Source organism: Podarcis melisellensis, assembly GCF_964234715.1.
Source record: "Podarcis melisellensis genome assembly, chromosome: 4".
Taxonomy (NCBI): domain Eukaryota; kingdom Metazoa; phylum Chordata; class Lepidosauria; order Squamata; family Lacertidae; genus Podarcis; species Podarcis melisellensis.
The window spans coordinates 4,335,478-4,353,416 of record NC_138531.1 but is presented as its reverse complement, the minus strand read 5'-3'; the positions used below and the strand labels follow the sequence as shown (position 1 = coordinate 4,353,416).

The 17,939-nt window shown below is 42.4% G+C and overlaps 1 long non-coding RNA gene across 1 annotated transcript in view; it reads left to right on the top strand.

Moving 5' to 3' along the window:
* The first annotated feature begins 326 nt into the window (after positions 1–326).
* Positions 327–17,939, top strand: part of LOC309367793 — a 134,248-nt gene continuing 116,635 nt past the window's right edge. Inside the window, exon 1 of the long non-coding RNA XR_014167366.1 lies at positions 327–476. This is a non-coding gene — a long non-coding RNA (uncharacterized lncRNA). The remainder of the gene's footprint in view (positions 477–17,939) is intronic.

Below are 17,939 nucleotides of genomic sequence, written 5' to 3'. Positions count from 1 at the left end.
TTCAACTATAAAACCATTCCACATAGAAACCAATCCTCTTAAGTGTGATTTTGAGCTATCAGCTCTTGTTTGAGATATCGGAAATCCTCTGATTCAAAACGGCCTGTTCTAAGGCTTTTGAAAACTCTTTACCCATTTATCAAGTTGGCTAAGATTATGCATTTGGGTGCCTAAACAGCAGAATTGCTCAGTATTGCTGTAGCAATAACCTGCAGTTACTCTGTGCTTGCCACCCTGTGCAGAAAGGTGCAAGCAAGGTGCTTATGGGAAACTGTTGGGAAATTGCAAAGTTTCTGCCCTTGGCTACAAACTCACACACAGTCTTTTAATCGAGGGACTGTTTTAGTCTTCCAGTAATTAGTGATGTGGATGCTAGAAGTTGCTCGGAAGGTTGCAATCACTTCTAGATCTATTGGTCTTACCTCTGTTTTCAAGCAACAGAGAAGAGCAGTTTTGAAGCACCACAGCAAGTTGAGGTCAGTGCTGTCATGCATTATATTAAATATACATTCCAGAATTGTTACAACCTTTTATAGTACCAGAAAATGCTCAGATAATCTGTTCTTAAAGATCCACACATCTAGCTGGGAATTTTACTTTATGTATTCTGGTTAGTTTATGAGGAGTGAGATATCACTGGGATATTCTCTTAAAGAAATGCTTTTTTAATGCTGGAAATTTATTAAATGTTTGAGGATATTATTGAACACCCAAGTCCATTCTTGTTGTTGCATGTTGGAGTTTATGCTTAATAGAACTTTTTCTATAGTCCCATTTTAACTGTTTCTATAATCCCATTTTATCTTGCATATGGACTACGTTCAAACGAGTTTAATTTCCAAAAGGGTTATGTAGATGTTAGTATAGTAATCAATCTTTTTGGGTTGAGTTTCATTAGAAGAGCTTCAAATGCAGTCAGTTTATGCTGCTTTCCATATTTATCTACAGTGGTGCCCTGCAAGCCGAATGCCTCGCAAAACGAAAAACGCGCAAGACGAAAGGGTTTTTCGGTTTTTGCGTCTCTTCGCTAGATGAATTTCCCTATGGGCTTGCTTCGCAAGACGAAATGTCTTGCGAGTTCTTGTGAGTTTTTTTCCTTTTTCTTAAAGCCGCTAAGCCGTTAATAGCGGCTAAGCCGTTAATAGCTGCCAAGCCGCTAATAGCCGTGCTTCGCAAGACGAAAAAACCGTGAGACAAAGAGACTCGTGGAACGGATTAATTTCGTCTTGCGAGGCACCACTGTACTGTTTTCTCTGCCACATGTCTAAGTTGAAAAAGCTGAAATAATGGGAGAGTATATTGTCAATGCTTGGTGATGAGAGATCATATTTTCATCTTAAATCCAAGCACATACACACAATATATTTATCCATATTGAAGTATTGATTGTTCTTTATCCACCAATTCATCCTGTAGAATTGATGCCATTGGTGAGAAGACAGAGGCTAAATAAATAGGGAGCTTAATCCAAACTTTAATTGTTGCTTTAGTAGAAAGTATAAATTTTTAGTTTGAGGTGTTTTTGTTGTGGCTTATATCAAAGTGTATTCCACAGAGATTTCCTATAAAGAATTCTTCTATTTATATAGGAGACATATAACATCCACTTAATTAGAGCTAGTTTAGATGCGTGATGATAGCAAATAATTCAGGCACCTCAAGGCTGCCTTTGTTAATTTTTTGGTAGAGATTTTCATTAGCTGTCCTTGAAGGTCTGCTTCTTCAGATAAATTTCATTACTTTCTGTTGCCAAAGTGCTAGGTTACTTTAAAATAACAATTTCCAGCAAAAACGAACAAAAATATCAATTTTGCTAAGTAACCAGGTTTATGATAGCTATCCTCCCCAGCCATGACACTGGATATTTTCCCCAGTTATTTTAGTCCTTCTATATTTGTGTATAAAATAAATTGCAGTTATATTCCTTCATTAGTTCAAAATTTGAGTGAATCCAAATCCCCAGATATCAGAGCGGACTTCCAATTTAGTTTAGTAGTTTCTAGAAGCTTATTTTGTTGTTCACTTGAGATGTTTACTGCAAAAAACCAGATTTTAGAATATTTACGTTATAGCCCAAGGCTTTCCTATATGCAACTGGAGGGCATTCCACCCCCCCCCCCAACATTCTGGCTGGGATAGATATAATATTATGTCATCAGCATACAAAGATATTTTTACCTCTTAAGTTCAGGATCTAATCCTTTAATCTTCTTATTTTCTTGTATGTGAATTGCCAAGAGTTCAAGAAATATAGCTAAGAGTAAAGGGGATAATGGACATCCCAAACGTGTTCCTTGGCAGATAGGTGGCATTTTTGGCATAGGATTATTTATGTAGATTTTTTATTTAAAGCACTGATACAGAAAATTTGTCTATGTCTTGAAAAGGCTACCTAAGTTCAGTTCTTGTGTGGCCCTGGTAAGAAAGCTCCACTGTAATTGATCAAAAGGCTTTTCCATGTCAAATAAGAAAAGAAAAGGGGTTGTTGGTTTGGTTCTTTACTCATTTCTATGCAATTGATCTGTCTTTTTACATTTCTTAGAAGGGTTTGTGATTTTTTTCATAAAGCCTGTTGGAACTTAGTGTGTATGTATAGCATAATTTTATGCAAACTTTTAGCAAGAATAGCTATAAAATAATCTCTGCATCTTGCTACAGTTGTGAGATTGGTCAGTAGGATGTCGTGGTCCTTATTTGGTTTTCATATAAGCTTTATGGTTGCCTCTCGCCATGTTTCAGGAAGCCATTTTAAACACAGTTAATTGCTTATCATTGTTATATAATGTGGTGTTACAATTTTAGGGTAGCTTTTCTTACAAACTGCTTAGAGCTTTTATGACAAAGCCTTATTATCCATCTTAAATATGGTGGTGGGAACATGACAGAGGTTTCTTGGAGATGGAATGGCTTCCTAGTTGTCCTTGTTCCTTCTAGCCTTTTGAAAGATGTGGTTTTTCCAGCATTCCTTGCTGGCATAACTTTAGTTTTTTTATACCCTTGTTCTTTAACTCAGTTGTCTATATCACTAAAGCAGGACTCTTGTGGCATCCTGCCCTACCATATTTTTGCAGGTCCCCTGAGCACACAGGTAGTGTGTGCTACCTATAAATACCATAGATCATGTCCCCCACCTCGCCCTATAAAAAATGTTTGCATGTAGGACTGTTCCATATTGTTGTGCTGTGGTTGTGCTCTGTCTTTGTATAACCTCTAGTTGGCTATGTATTCTTACTTTATTATTATTTTTACTGTGGATGGCATTACCTGCTTTAAGAGATCATAGATCAAAGGCAAGGTTAAAATGTTTTAATTAATTAGTAAATTCTGGTAGTTCTTTTATAGTGGACATCTGGCATATGGTTACCAGTTTTTTCCAATGAATCTGGGGACACTTTTTTTTTTTTTTTTTTTGAAGCTGAGTAGCAACAGGATGGTGAGGCAAAAGACCCTGGGCTCAAGCACACATGCATGTTGCATAAAGGTGCAAATCCCTTCTTTTGCACCCTGTGAAACATGAATGCGCAGAATTTTCTAAAAAACAGGACAATGCCCACCCACCCAAGACTCCCAAGTCTCCTCCGATCTGTCAAAACAAAGGGGGCAGGAGATCTCTACTGCTGGATGTCCACAGTTCCCCTTGGACAGTGGTGGCGGCAGCGAGCAGCAAGCACCTCCTGAAGCCAGCCAGAGCCAACTGCACTACCAGGCTGACTTCGGGCTGCTGAGGCTGCTGCTGCCACGTTTCCCGGGGACAGATTTGCAAATCTGGGAACTGTCCCCGGGAACCAGGGGCATCTAGCGGGAATGAATACTTTTTTGTTTTATATCCCACTATTCATCTATATATAGCTCCTGCCCACCTAGCAGTTCGAAAGCTCCCCTAAGTGCAAGTAGATAAATAGGTACCGCTTTATAGCGGGAAGGTAAACGGCATTTCTGTGTGCGGCACGGTTGCTGGCTCACCAGTGCAGCTTCATCACGCTGGCCACGTGACCCGGAAGTGTCCTCGGACGGCGCCAGCTCCCGGCCTCTTGAGTGAGATGAACGCACATCCCTGGAGTCGGACATGACTGGCCCGTACGGGCAGGGGTACCTTTACCTTTACTTTATTCATCTATAATGGCCACATCATAGTTTTACAACACACAATCCCACAAAATATGATATCCACTAATATGCAGCAATGAAAATTCTAAAACCATCCTTAAAACAACAAACTTCAAAACTCTGGTATCTATATATGGCCCACAATTTTTATTATCTCTGAAAAGCTTGATTAAATAAAAACACCTTAAGATGACATTGGAAGATTACCAGTGAGAGGGACAGCCAAACTTCCAAAATGAGGAGCATGTGTGCTATGAATCTATAGTGTATCTATCTATTTTAAGCTGAACTGGGGCTCTATAGTGTACAGTTCTGCAAAGCTTTCAGCTTTGAAGAAACAGGGCCCTATTTGTCCACAAGGGACCTGATGATTTACTAGAATATATTTCACATCTCCTGTGCTCAGCCTTTATTCAGAATTATTTGAACCACTGCTGCGTCTGGGTCATGCACAACTTCTCTGCTGCATGCTGCTAAACTATTATTGGTACTGACTGCCCCTCCAGGGATAGTCTCTTCACTCTACTGATTCCATTCTTGCATTTAGGTTTAAATAGTTACTGCAACAACTGAAATTGCACTCATTTACAATTATTCAGACTTGCTTGCTTGCTCAGCTTCTGTGAGTTAGGGTTACATCTCGACGGTATCAGCAACTGTATCTCTGAAGCATTTTTCAATGCATATCGATTATCTTGTGATTTTTACAGATAGATCTAAATCCCAGGGAGCAACATTCATCCACAATGGACTGGAAAGTAGTAAGAAAGATGCCAATTGGATCATCTGTAATTAATGCTGAACTTCTTTCATCCTTTGGGGAAAACTCTGATTTATGTTGAATTCCTGAGGTAAGGCAAATCTGGACTTTATCTTGACTCCCTTAGCTAATTCTTCTTTTTCTGCTTCATCTCCTGATTGTTACTTCCTAACACTGTCTGTCATCGTAGGCTTGTAATGTCGTTGTTTATTGGATGCCTGCAGACATGAAAGGCAACAAGCTGGCTAACCAGACTGCCAGAACGTTGACCCAACTTGCCATCCAACATGTAAGGTGTCCCAGGTGGAAGAGCTGTCCCCTGGTGACAAATACAGCCCCCCCCACCCCCCGCTTCTGATTGTCATACAAGAACTGAATGCTTCTGAATGGCAAAGTGTACAATAACCTTTTGCCAGACACAGAACTAAGTGAATGATCAGTCTCTAGACTAGAACCAGAGCAATTCAGATATGTATGTGACGGTCAGCTGAACTAGACCAGTCTGGTGATGCAGTGCCTCAGAAATCCACTAGCGGGCTGGAACCTCTCTTGGATTGGCCACCAAGACTGCCAGCCAGATGATGGGAGTGGAGCCTGCACTTTGGGAGGGGAAATAAAAGGAGGCATTTCTGAGATAGTTGAGAGATAGTTTGACTTAGAGAGTTGGTCTTGGTCTCTGCTCTGAGGGAAAGGAGTCTCCTGAGCTTAGACTGGAAGACAGAGTGTGGTGTCTTGGGAGAGTATTCAGACAGAAATGAACTGGAGGGCTGAGTTTGAGCAGGAGAATTAGAAGTTGTGAGTATCCAGTTGGGAGGAGAGAGATCTTCTAGGTAGAGAAGACTCCCAAGCCTGTTAAGAGGGGTGAGGTGATTCCCTGGGTCTGTTGCACTGCCAGAAGTACCTCAGGAGTGTCATTGACAGAAGGTTGGGGATCTGACAGAAAGTTCCACCTTGCTTAAGGACCAAAGTATTAAGCTGTAACACCTATGCAAAAACTAAACCAAGGAGCTGAAGTGAAGTAACTGGAAATAAGCTGAGCATTGACCATCTAGGCTAGAAACCTGTAACATGTAACTGAAGCATAAGAACTGAATTAAGCAACAGAAAGGTGCATCTAAAAGCCTTGTCTAGAAGCCTGTAACACCCAGTGGTGTAGCGTGGGTTGTCAGCACCCGGGGCAAGGCAAGTAATTTGCATCCCCTAACCCGTGGATTTGCGCTCCCTAACCTGTGGATTTGCGCCCCCTAACCCTAACCCCCAGATGTTGCGCCCGGTGTGGCCGCCCCCCCTGCACCCCCCACGCTACGCCACTGGTAACACCCACTAGATTTAGTGTACTATTAATAAGTTAACTGTTTCCTGAAAGACATCTCCTGACACATCCTTTGTTTTATCAACTTTGTTCTGTAAATTTGTTCTTTTATTTGTTCAGCTTCTGCCTGAGTCTCCAAATATCTAAGTTTACCCCCACAAAAGAAAACCCCATAAGATAACCCATGGTGGTTATGTACAGTGCATACATAGGTGGTATCTGCCACAACTGGTGACAGAGGGGTAGGATCTGATACGGTCTGCTCCAAGGTGGTAGAGGAAAAGGAGTGAGAAGGCTAGGAAGATGGGTAGAGGAAACAGGTGGAGAAATTGCACACGTAGCAGAACTAAATATTTTGAAGTGTGGATGTGTAAAATAAAAACAAAAGGGAAAGGGGTTCCAGCACTGCATACCGCTGACCTGCATACCTGGGGGAAAGCACTGGAGCTCAGGATTCCTCCACAGGGACACAGTAGCATACATGGTTGAACTCAGGTGTGATCCCACCCTGTTCTGAGTCCAACACTTTATTTCTCTTTCTACAGGTCTAACCTTATAATTGCAGGGGAGAACAGTGTTTTCATGTCGACCTTTTTCTATGGCTAGTGGCTGATGCAAATAAAGATTCTTCTGATCTGTTCTATTGCAGGGGAGGGAAAGCTGTAACCCTCCAGATGCTGCTGAACTCCATCCCCCCCCCCTGCCAGCCTGGCCAGGGATCAGGGGTGGTGGGAGCTGCAGTCCAGCAACAAATTCCCCACATCTGCTATATTAGGTCATTTTTTACACATCAAAAACCCTGGAATTCTATTCCCAATTTATGATTTGTTCTTAACCTTCAGTGTCAGGGAATGCATGATTAATCTAAAGGCCATTGAAATTCCTTTGGGGTGGGGGTGGGGAAATGAGACAAGAAAGATGTTGGCTGCATCTCAGAGCTGCCATTTACATGTCACGTCTCACAATGAGAACTTGCAATACACTTTAAAGATTGGAGATGCGGGTGGTGCTATGGTCTAAACCACTGAGCCTCTTGGGCTTGCTGATAGGAAGGTTGGCGGTTCAAATTCGTGCTATAGGGTGAGCTCCTGTTGCTCTGTCCCAGCTCTTGCCAATCTAGCAGTTTGAAAGCATGCCAGTGCAAGTAGATAAATAGGAACAGCTGTGGCAGGAAGGTAAACGGCATTTCCGTATGCTCTGGCTTCTGTCATGGTGTTCTGTTGCACCAGAAGCGGTTTAGTCCTGCTGGCCACATGACCCAAAAAGCTGTCTGTGGACAGACACTGGCTCCCTTGGCCTGAAAGTGAGATAAGCGCTGCAACCCCATAATAAAATTCACCTAGACTTAACTGTCCAGGGATCCTTTACCTAACAGCATAAAGAAAATTGATATGCTGAGTGAGGAAAACAGCAGTCAGCTATTTCTTTTGTCCTCACTTTGACCACACTGACATTCTTTGCATCTATTAAAGCGTGCCAGAGTACTGCCATTGCCAGCACCACTGAGCCTCTTGTTTGTAGCAAAATAAAATCAACCAAGTCTTTCATAAATATGAGAAGGAGAGACAACATGTCTTAAAAGATAAAATACGAAAAAGTCAGTATCAAGGGGGAAAACTATCCAAAGCTCTAGAGATTCTGGGCAGCTAGTCTTGGTGAGACTTTGTTCAGTCAAGGAGCTAATCCATGTTAACATTTTGTCCAAGATGTTGACCATGGCTCAATTCATAGGAAGAAAAAAGATCATTTACTTTTTATTTTCAAACCTGTATATCTGGCTCAAAAAATAACTGCTTTTAAAGAGACGACTTTCTTCTTGTCTGAGTAAATTTTGTTCCAATTTTGTTTTGGACACAAGTCAAAGATAACAGCTGTACACTTGTGGGTTCACTGAACTTTACGTGATTGCTGGCTGCATTTGCCGACTAGAGGGAATAACCAATAATTAGAACATTTCAGGTCATCTTCTGAAGAACAGTTTTCTCATGTCATGTGATAACCCCCTGCTGTCTTCCCTTGATTTCCCCAATTGTGGAGCTGGCAGTCATGGAGAATGGAATTTTTCAAGACTGCTGTGTTGTGAGATTAGTGAAAATAGAAAAATTGCCACTCCTTCCAGTTTTGATGTTGGTTGTGCTTAAAGTTTTTCATTTCATTTGATTTGTTACAAAATGTCTCTAGCAGAATCACTCACAATGTTTCCAATAACAGAGAACTCCCAGAATTTCCGTATCTGACTTTTGGCTCAAGTTTTGGAAATCCTTGTGTTTCTTTCTTCCAATTGAATAAGATTAGCCTAAATGCTGCCTTGTTCCTGTAGGATCATTTTTATTTGCCTTCCAGGTGATAATGTTGATGACCAAAGAAAAGTTGGTTAACTGAATACAAACAACAAGACGAGGTACTGTTGTTGTTGTTGTTGTTGTTGTTGTTATATTTATTTATACCCCACCCTTTCCCCTGACTCAAGTAGGTCAACAGATAAAATGTGAACAACTAAAACAACTAAACCTTAATAGAATTATATCTATCATCTATCTATCTATCATCTATCTATCTATCTATCTATCTATCTATCTATCTATCTATCATCTATCTATCTATCATCTATCTATCTATCTATCTATCTATCTATCTATCTATCTATCTATCATCTATCTATCTATCATCTATCTATCTATCTATCTATCTATCATCTATCTATCTATCTATCTATCTATCTATCTATCTATCTATCTATATCTATCTATCTATCTATCTATGTATCTATATCTATCTATCATCTATCTATCATCTATCTATGTATCTATATCTATCTATCTATCATCTATCTATCTATCATCTATCTATCTATCTATCATCTATCTATCTATCTATCTATCTATCTATCTATCTATCTATCATCTATCTATCTATATCTATCATCTATCTATCATCTATCTATCTATATCTATCTATCTATCTATCTATCTATCTATCTATCTATCTATCTATCTATCATCTATCTATCTATCTATCTATCATCTATCTATCTATCTATCTATCATCTATCATCTATCTATCTATCTATCTATCTATCTATCTATCATCTATCTATCTATCTATCTATCATCTATCTATCTATCTATCTATCTATCTATCTATCTATCATCTATCTATCTATCATCATCTATCTATCATCTATCTATCTATCTATCTATCTATCTATCTATCTATCATCTATCTATCTATCTATCTATCTATCTATCTATCTATCATCTATCTATCTATCTATCATCTATCATCTATCTATCTATCTATCTATCTATCTATCTATCTATCTATCATCTATCTATCTATCTATCTATCTATCTATCATCTATCTATCTATCTATCTATCTATCTATCTATCATCTATCTATCTATCTATCTATCTATCATCTATCATCTATCTATCTATCTATCTATCTATCTATCATCTATCTATCTATCTATCTATCTATCTATCTATCATCTATCATCTATCTATCTATCTATCTATCTATCTATCTATCTATCTATCTATCATCTATCTATCTATCTATCTATCTATCATCTATCTATCTATCTATCATCTATCATCTATCTATCTATCATCTATCTATCTATCTATCTATCTATCTAATCTATCTATCTTCTATCTATCTATCATCTATCTACGGTATCTATCTATCTATCTATCATCTATCTATCATCATCATCATCATCTATCCATCTATCTACTGTAGTGTTATAGATTTGGGAGGGGGACTCCCTAATCCCTAGAAATTAATAAGTGATAAGATTTTGATTATCTGCAATGTGAAGGGAGAAATACAAGCTGCAGAGGAATTCTTGAGCTGGCCTAAGCTAAATGACCTGGTCAGGCTAGCGCCATTAAGAAACAATACAGGGCAATTGAGGGCCATTGGCAAGGCAAGAGAACAGAGACAAGGGATTTGGAAGGTTCCCAGGGTAAGGGAATGTGAGATGATAGGAAGAGAGTCCTGAGCCAGGGTTGCTGGGAAAAAGAAGGAAGAAAGACTGGGCTCCATTTTGGGCAGGCTGGCTGCACTGCTGTGCGGGACAAGCTCTTCTTGAAATGACCATGCTGTAAGGACTGGACTCACTCCATGCAGACTGAATGTGTAAATAGGTGAATAAATCATATTTCTTACGGCTACGACAGTCTCCGCCGTGTCTCAATTCACCAAAGGACCACAGACCAAAACAATTCACCAAAGGACCACAGACTGGGCCAAAACAAACAAGATGAATTTTAATAGGGAGAAATGTAAAGTATTGCACTTGGGCAAAAAAAATGAGAGGCACAAATATAAGATGGGTGACACCTGGCTTGAGAGCAGTACATGTGAAAAGGATCTAGGAGTCTTGGTTGACCACAAACTTGACATGAGCCAACAGTGTGACACGGCAGCTAAAAAAGCCAATGCAATTCTGGGCTGCATCAATAGGAGTATAGCATCTAGATCAAGGGAAGTAATAGTGCCACTGTATTCTGCTCTGGTCAGACCTCACCTGGAGTACTGTGTCCAGTTCTGGGCACCACAGTTCAAGAAGGACACTGACAAACTGGACCGTGTCCAGAGGAGGGCAACCAAAATGGTCAAAGGCCTGGAAACGATGCCTTATGAGGAACGGCTAAGGGAGCTGGGCATGTTTAGCCTGGAGAAGAGGAGGCTAAGGGGGGATATGATAGCCATGTTCAAATATATAAAAGGATGTCACATAGAAGAGGGAGAAAGGTTGTTTTCTGCTGCTCCAGAGAAGTGGACACGGAGCAATGGATCCAAACTACAAGAAAGAAGATTCCACCTAAACATTAGGAAGAACTTCCTGACAGTAAGAGCTGTTCGACAGTGGAATTTGCTGCCAAGGAGTGTGGTGGAGTCTCCTTCTTTGGAGGTCTTTAAGCAGAGGCTTGACAACTATATGTCAGGAGTGCTCTGATGGTGTTTCCTGCTTGGCAGGGGGTTGGACTCGATGGCCCTTGTGGTCTCTTCCAACTCTATGATTCTATGACCTGGCTGTGTGCCTGGAACCCCATCGGCAAAGAGAGGGGGAAGCACCCAGGTCTTGTAACACTATCTATCTAGCTCCCTCCCTAGCATCTATCTATCTAAAACATCTATTAAAAACATACAGATAATTACAATAAAAACAGTATGGAATCAGCTCTTTCATTAAAAGTCACTTCCCAAAAGCCCAAAAGTCACTTCCCAAAAGGAACAAGAGGGTCTTTACTTGCTGGAGGAAGGACAACAAGGAGGGAGCCAGGCTGGCTTCCCTAGGGAGGGAGTTCAAAAGTCTGAGAGCAGCCACCAAGAAGGAAACATTTCTTTTCCTAAACATTAGAGCTTACTGTCACTTTGCTCCATCTCCCTGCCCAAAAGGTCAGACTTTAGGTGAAATTACTAGATGTGAAAATGTGAACACTATCAAAATTAAGGTAACCAATCTTTAAAACTAGCCTGCCATATTCTACTGTTGTCTATATTATATCTATTTGAAAGGCAGACAACTGGATGACCTGTGCGTCTCTTGGAGGCAAATGCATAGTCAGGGACACAACAGCATGTGGAGAACGACAGCTTCTCCACCCCTGATTTCAGTTTTATGAATCTAGAAGTATTAATAGTAACTGGGTGCTGGGTTTGATCACGTTTGGGGAGAAATGAGTTCAACCCTTCTTCCTGCTTTGCCATGGTTCTGAGAAACCTCAACCCGCACCCCACAAGCTGGGAGGGATGCTCCCATCGCCCCCTCAAACACAATATAACAATGTTGAGAGGTGGGCAGGGGAAGAACTAGGCAGCCCCATTCCCACCCCGTGTTTTCATTCCAAACCACCCACTTCCAGTACTGTTTTGCAGCAAGGAAACAGGTGCCTGGGCTGTTCTTACATACCATATGATGTAAGAAGTATATAGGAACTATCATCTATCATCCAAAAAAGTGACAGGTGTCCCTCTCCCCTTTTCACTAGAAGTCCCACTTCCCTTTAAGATTCATTTAGGATTCTGCATGAAAAAGCTATTTTGAGGTGCTGCCCTTAAACATTGCATTTTGGGTGTGTTGTGAGTCTTTATGCATCTGTATTTTTGTATCTAACCCCAGGGAATAGGTTTCACATTCCCCAACCCTTCACACAGCCCCAAATTTCTTAGGGACCCCAATGATGAGAAAGATTGTTTGGGGTCTATCATGTAACATCTCTGGGTGACTGCAAATAAAACATTTCAAGTGCAATATACAATGTGACACTAGATGCCGATGGTGGGCCTTATGGAAAATTCAATGTTCAGTGGTACCTCAGGATGCAAATGGGATCCATTCTGGAGCCCCGTTCACATCCTGAAGCGAATGAACCCGTGTCTGCGTGTGCGCAGGTCGCGTTTTGCCACTTCCATGCATTATGTCATTTTGACCATCTGCGCATGTGCGCGCGGCGAAACCTGGAAGTAATGCACTCCATTACTTCCGGGTCGCCGCGGAGCGCAACCCGAAAATACTTAACTTGAAGCACATTTATCCCAAGGTATGACTGTATTTTTAAAAACGCTTTTCAAAAAAAGCATTTTCAAAACTTTTTTTATATGTGTGTAGATTCCACCTCAGTGCACCCAAGATGAAGGAGCAGTTTTCAGGTTCCCCAGCCCCCCCATTTGTCTCTCTGCCCTGGGGTGATGACAAAAAATACTGTTTGGAACTGTAAAACAGCTATATGCCCAACCCTTCATCAAGATCCTGGCTACTACTAGCCATGTTGGCAATGTTCTGCCACCATTGCCAGAGCCAGTAAGCTCTGAATACCCACTGCTGCGTGAAGGCAGTGCTGTCCTGCTCAGGTCCAGCTTGTTGGTTTCATTTAGCTTCTGGTGGTCCTCTGTGGATGGCAGACTAAGTGCTGGAGGGGCTCCTTTGGTCTGATCCAGGAGGCTCTCCTTATGCGCCTGGGAGGGGTGATTCAGAGTTCTAGTGCAAAGCAAAATTTCTCATCCAGCATCATCTGGGAATGCAACTATCGCATGCAGTTGCCCTATTAATATCTGACATTTGACGGGGGGAGGGGAGAAATTTAGTATCAGGGTTCAGTAAAATGCAGAGTTAAGACACCGTGAAACATGAAATACTAAAATTAGATATGCATGAGTTAAAATTCATGTGATTTCAGAGGAAGGGAAAAATCACAATGAAAATGCATCCTTCTCTGAACCATGATTTGATTAAATCACTGCTGAACCTTAAATGTTCTGTCCAATTAGCAAATGGCATATGAAACTGCTCCCTCTCCCCGCCCCGCTGAACAGAAGGGGTAGTTTTTGTGCTTATCTCCTGAAGTCTGAGAAATAGCTGCAAAAACCAGCTTTGTCGGCCTCCACTTGAAGATAGTTGTTTCTGCCAGAGTCCAGAAAGGGGAGCTCACCCAGCAGACTCTGTGGAGGGAGTGATTTATGGAAACTAATTTTATATCCTGACTAAAAAGTTCAATCTATGTAATTAAATTTTATACTGATATTATGAGGGAAGTGAGACAACAGCAGGACAATTTCAGTACAGAATGTTGGCATTTGCGAGTGTTGTAAGCATGCGAACGCTGCAGTGAAACCCTGAAGAAAAACCCATTAAAAGATAAAAGGTCTGACAATGTGCAAAAATTGTGCATGCGAGGTCATTTCCAAGGATTTGGCCAACCACATATAGTCTCTCTTTTATGTCAGTTGCACATACAGTTGTGTTATTGGGAGGGGAGGGCGGGGCATTCTGGCCTCCCAGAATGACAGCTGGCATTACCTACTAGGGGAGTCTTACTAGTGAGGAGTCCAGCAATGGGCTGGGAGTGGGTGATCTCCTTGCTTGGGGGGGTGTGCTTGTCTCATTCTGTTGCTGCCCATGATTATGCCACGTTGATAGATATGGCTTTGCCCAAAGCATCATGGGAACTGTGGTTTGTTTGTTGGTGAGAGTTGTTAGGAGATCCCTATTCCTCTAACAGAGCTATAATTCCCAGGGGGTTTAACAATCCCCCTGGGAATTGTAGCTCTGTGAGGGAAATAGGGGCACCTCAAGCAGGAGCAAAACTAGGCTTTATTTTACCCGGGTCAAAGACACAGTTTGGTGCACACACCCACACCCACCGTGCCCATTTGTGTACACACAGACTGGGAGCCTGAATGACGCCCCTCCAGAGGCTTCACCCGGGGCAGAAAACCTGGCTAGCCCCCCCCCCCCCCGCCCCCCGTAGCTACGGCTCTGCCTGAAGCCTCAGTAATTTTCAGCACTCTTCACAAACTGCAGTTGCCAGGATTATCTGTGGAAAGGCGTGGCTGTTAATGTGGTATAATCGTGCTTTAAGTGCAGATGAATGAATGAACTATGATTGAAAAGTTGAAAAAGAAAAATGGGTTTATTGCATCTTTAGTTTACCCTTCCTGCAAGGAGGTCAGAGCAGTGTTAATGGGGCTTCCTTCTTCATGCCACCCTGACAGCAAGCTTGTGAGATAAGGTAAAGGTAAAGGTACCCCTGCCCGTACGGGCCAGTCTTGGCAGACTCTGGGGTTGTGCGCCCATCTCACTTAAGAGGCCAGGGGCCAGCGCTGTCCGGAGACACTTCCGGGTCACGTGGCCAGCGTGACATCACTGCTCTGGCGAGCCAGAGCCGCACACGGAAACGCCGTTTATCTTCCCGCTGGTAAGCGGTCCCTATTTATCTACTTGCACCCGGAGGTGCTTTCGAACTGCTAGGTTGGCAGGCGCTGGGACCGAGCAGCGGGAGCGCACCCCGCAGCAGGGATTCGAACCGCCGACCTTTCGATCGACAAGTCCTAGGCACTGAGGCTTTAACCCACAGCGCCACCTGCGTCCCTTAGAGCTTGTGAGATAGGATAGGTCAAAAGAGAGACTTGCTACCCAGTGAGCTTTCTGACGGAGCAGAGACTTCAGCCCAGAGTCTCCTGCTCTAAAACTCTCTCCCCTTTACACTTAACTCTCTCAAGGAATGAACTGACACTGTGGAGGAAAATATTTCCATCTCTGTGTTGGGGAAATTGATGATTCACAAAAAGTTAGCGATGGCAATGCTTTCCAGTCCTGTAATTCTGCTTGGAAGTCATATACGTATTCCATGCCTGTGCCCAGTCCAATCAAACTTTTCTTCTTTTCCCCACATGTTCTGGGGATTGGCAAGGGTCACTCCTCCCTTTGATTCCATTCAGATATAATTTGGTGTGCTTTGTAATCAAAATCTTTTAAATCTGTCCTGGATGCTTTAGCTGGGAGTCCTGCATTGCAGGGGGTTGGACTAGATGACCCCAAGGGTCCCTTCCAACTCTAAGATTCTTTGATTCTATGAAACTCAAAGCAAGCACTGCAGTTTGAACTGGGTAGCTGCTTCTTTCTAGGCACAGGGCTATTCCTGTGTGGGCAAACCCTTGCTCACCTCCAGTTTGGAACTCTTTGTACATGGTGCTTTAGGGATGTGGGTGGCAGTGTGCTCTAAACCACAGAGCCTAGGGCTTGCCGATCAGAGGGTCAGCGGTTCGAATCCCCATGACGGGGTGAGCTCCCGTTGCTCGGTCCCTGCTCCTGCCAACCTAGCAGTTCAAAAGCACGTCAAGTGCAAGTACATAAATAGGTACTGCTGTGGCGGGAAGGTAAACGGCATTTCCGTGCGCTGCTCTGGTTCACTAGAAGCAGCTTAGTCATGCTGGACCCATGACCCGGAAGCTGTCTGCAGACAAACGCCAGCTTCCTTGGCCTACAGAGTGAGATGAGCACCGCAACCCCAGAGTTGTCTGCGACTGGACTTAATGGTCAGGGGTCCCTTTACCTGTACCTTTACATGGTGCTTCTTAGTGCTTGGGGGCTGAAGGAAAAATGGGAGAAGTAAAGGTAGCGAAAGATAAATGAGAGCAAATCAAGTTGCATGTACACAGGCTGCAGTATACTTGGGACTGAGTTTTGGTTTTTCAGAATATGTGAATTTGGGGTATAAAGGGGGGAGGGAAATAAAGTAGTATACAGTGGTACCTCAGGTTACAGACGCTTCAGATTACAGTCGCTTCAGGTTACAGACTCCGCTAACTCAGAAATATTACCTCGGGTTAAGAACTTTGCTTCAGGATGAGAACAGAAATTGTGTTCCGGCGGTGCGGCGGCAGCAGGAGACCCCATTGGCTAAAGTGGTGCTTCAGGTTAAGAACAGTTTCAGGTTAAGAACGGACCTCCGGAATGAATTAAGTTCTTAATGCGAGGTACCACTGTAGCAGTAATAATCAAGACAATACCAACAAGAAAGAAAAGTGGGAGGCATCTAAGGAAACCGGTGTGTCTGCATGAGGAGCTTACTGATGAGCTGAGAGTTACGAAGGGTATATATACGAAATGGAAGAAAGAGGAAATCACAAAGGAGGAGTATACACAAGTAGTCAACAGTTGCAGGGGGAAAGTCAGGCTGGCTAAAGCTCAGAATGAGCTCAGGTTTGCAAGAGAGGTTAAAAATAATTTAAAAAGGTATCTTCAGCTATGTCTGAAGAGGAAGAACAAGCAAGTGGTAGGTCTTCTGTGTGGGGAACAGAGAGAAATGCTATTGGGTGACAGAGAAACATCTCCTCAACATCTACTTTGTCTCTGTCTTCACCCAAAGGAAAAGTGATGCCCAGCCTGGTGATAACAGAATAAATGATGTCAGGAGGGAGCTGCAGCCCAAGATAGGAAAAGAGGCGGTAAGGGAACACCAGGCTACTTTAAATGAATTCAAATCTCCAGGACCTGGTGAGCTGCATCCATGGGTTTAAAGGAGCTTGTGGATGTAATTTCAGAGCCTTGCCTATTATCTTTGAGAACAGGTGAGGTCCCTACAAACTGGAGGCAGACAAATGTCCCCATATTTAAAAAGGGGGGAAAGGAAGACCCAGACCAACTGGTGGGCTTGACATTGATACCAGGGAAGTTCCTGGAACAGATCATTCAGCAGTTGGCCTGTGAGCATTTTGAAAAGGATGCTGTGATTACTAAGAGCCAGCATGGGTTTCTCAAAAATAAGTCATGCCAGACCAATCTGATTTCTTTTTTTGATGGAATTACAAACTTGGTGGATCAGGGAAATTCTGTGGACATAGTATATATTGATTTCAGTAAGGCTTTTGACAAAGTCCCCCATATTCTTGCGAGGAAGCTGGTAAAATGTGGGTTGAATGAGGTAACTGTTCGGTGGATTTGTAGCTGGTTGACTGACCAAACCCAAAGAGTACTCATTAATGGTTCCTTGTCCTCCTGGAAAAAAGTTACAAGTGGTGTGCCACGGGGTTCTGTCCTGGTCTGTTGCTGTTTGGCATCTTTATGTCTTGGATGAAGGAATTGAGAGGGTGCTCATCAAATTTGCAGATGACACCATATTGGGAAGGGTAGCTAATGTTGCGGAAGACAGAATCAGAATTCAAAATGACCGTAACAGATTGGAGAACTGGGCACAAGCTAACAAAATGAATTTCAATAGGGACAAATGTAAGGTTCTGTGCCTACGCAGGAAGAACCAGATGCAGAAATATAGAATGGGGAACACCTGGCTTACTAGCAGTACATGTGAAAAGCTTAACATGAGTCAACAGTGTGATGATGCAGCAGCAAAAAAACTTATGCTATTCTAAGCTGCATCAACAGAAGTGTAGTGTATAAATCCGGGACGTGGGTGGCGCTGTGGGTTAAACCACCGAGCCTCTTGGGCTTGCCGATCATAAGGTT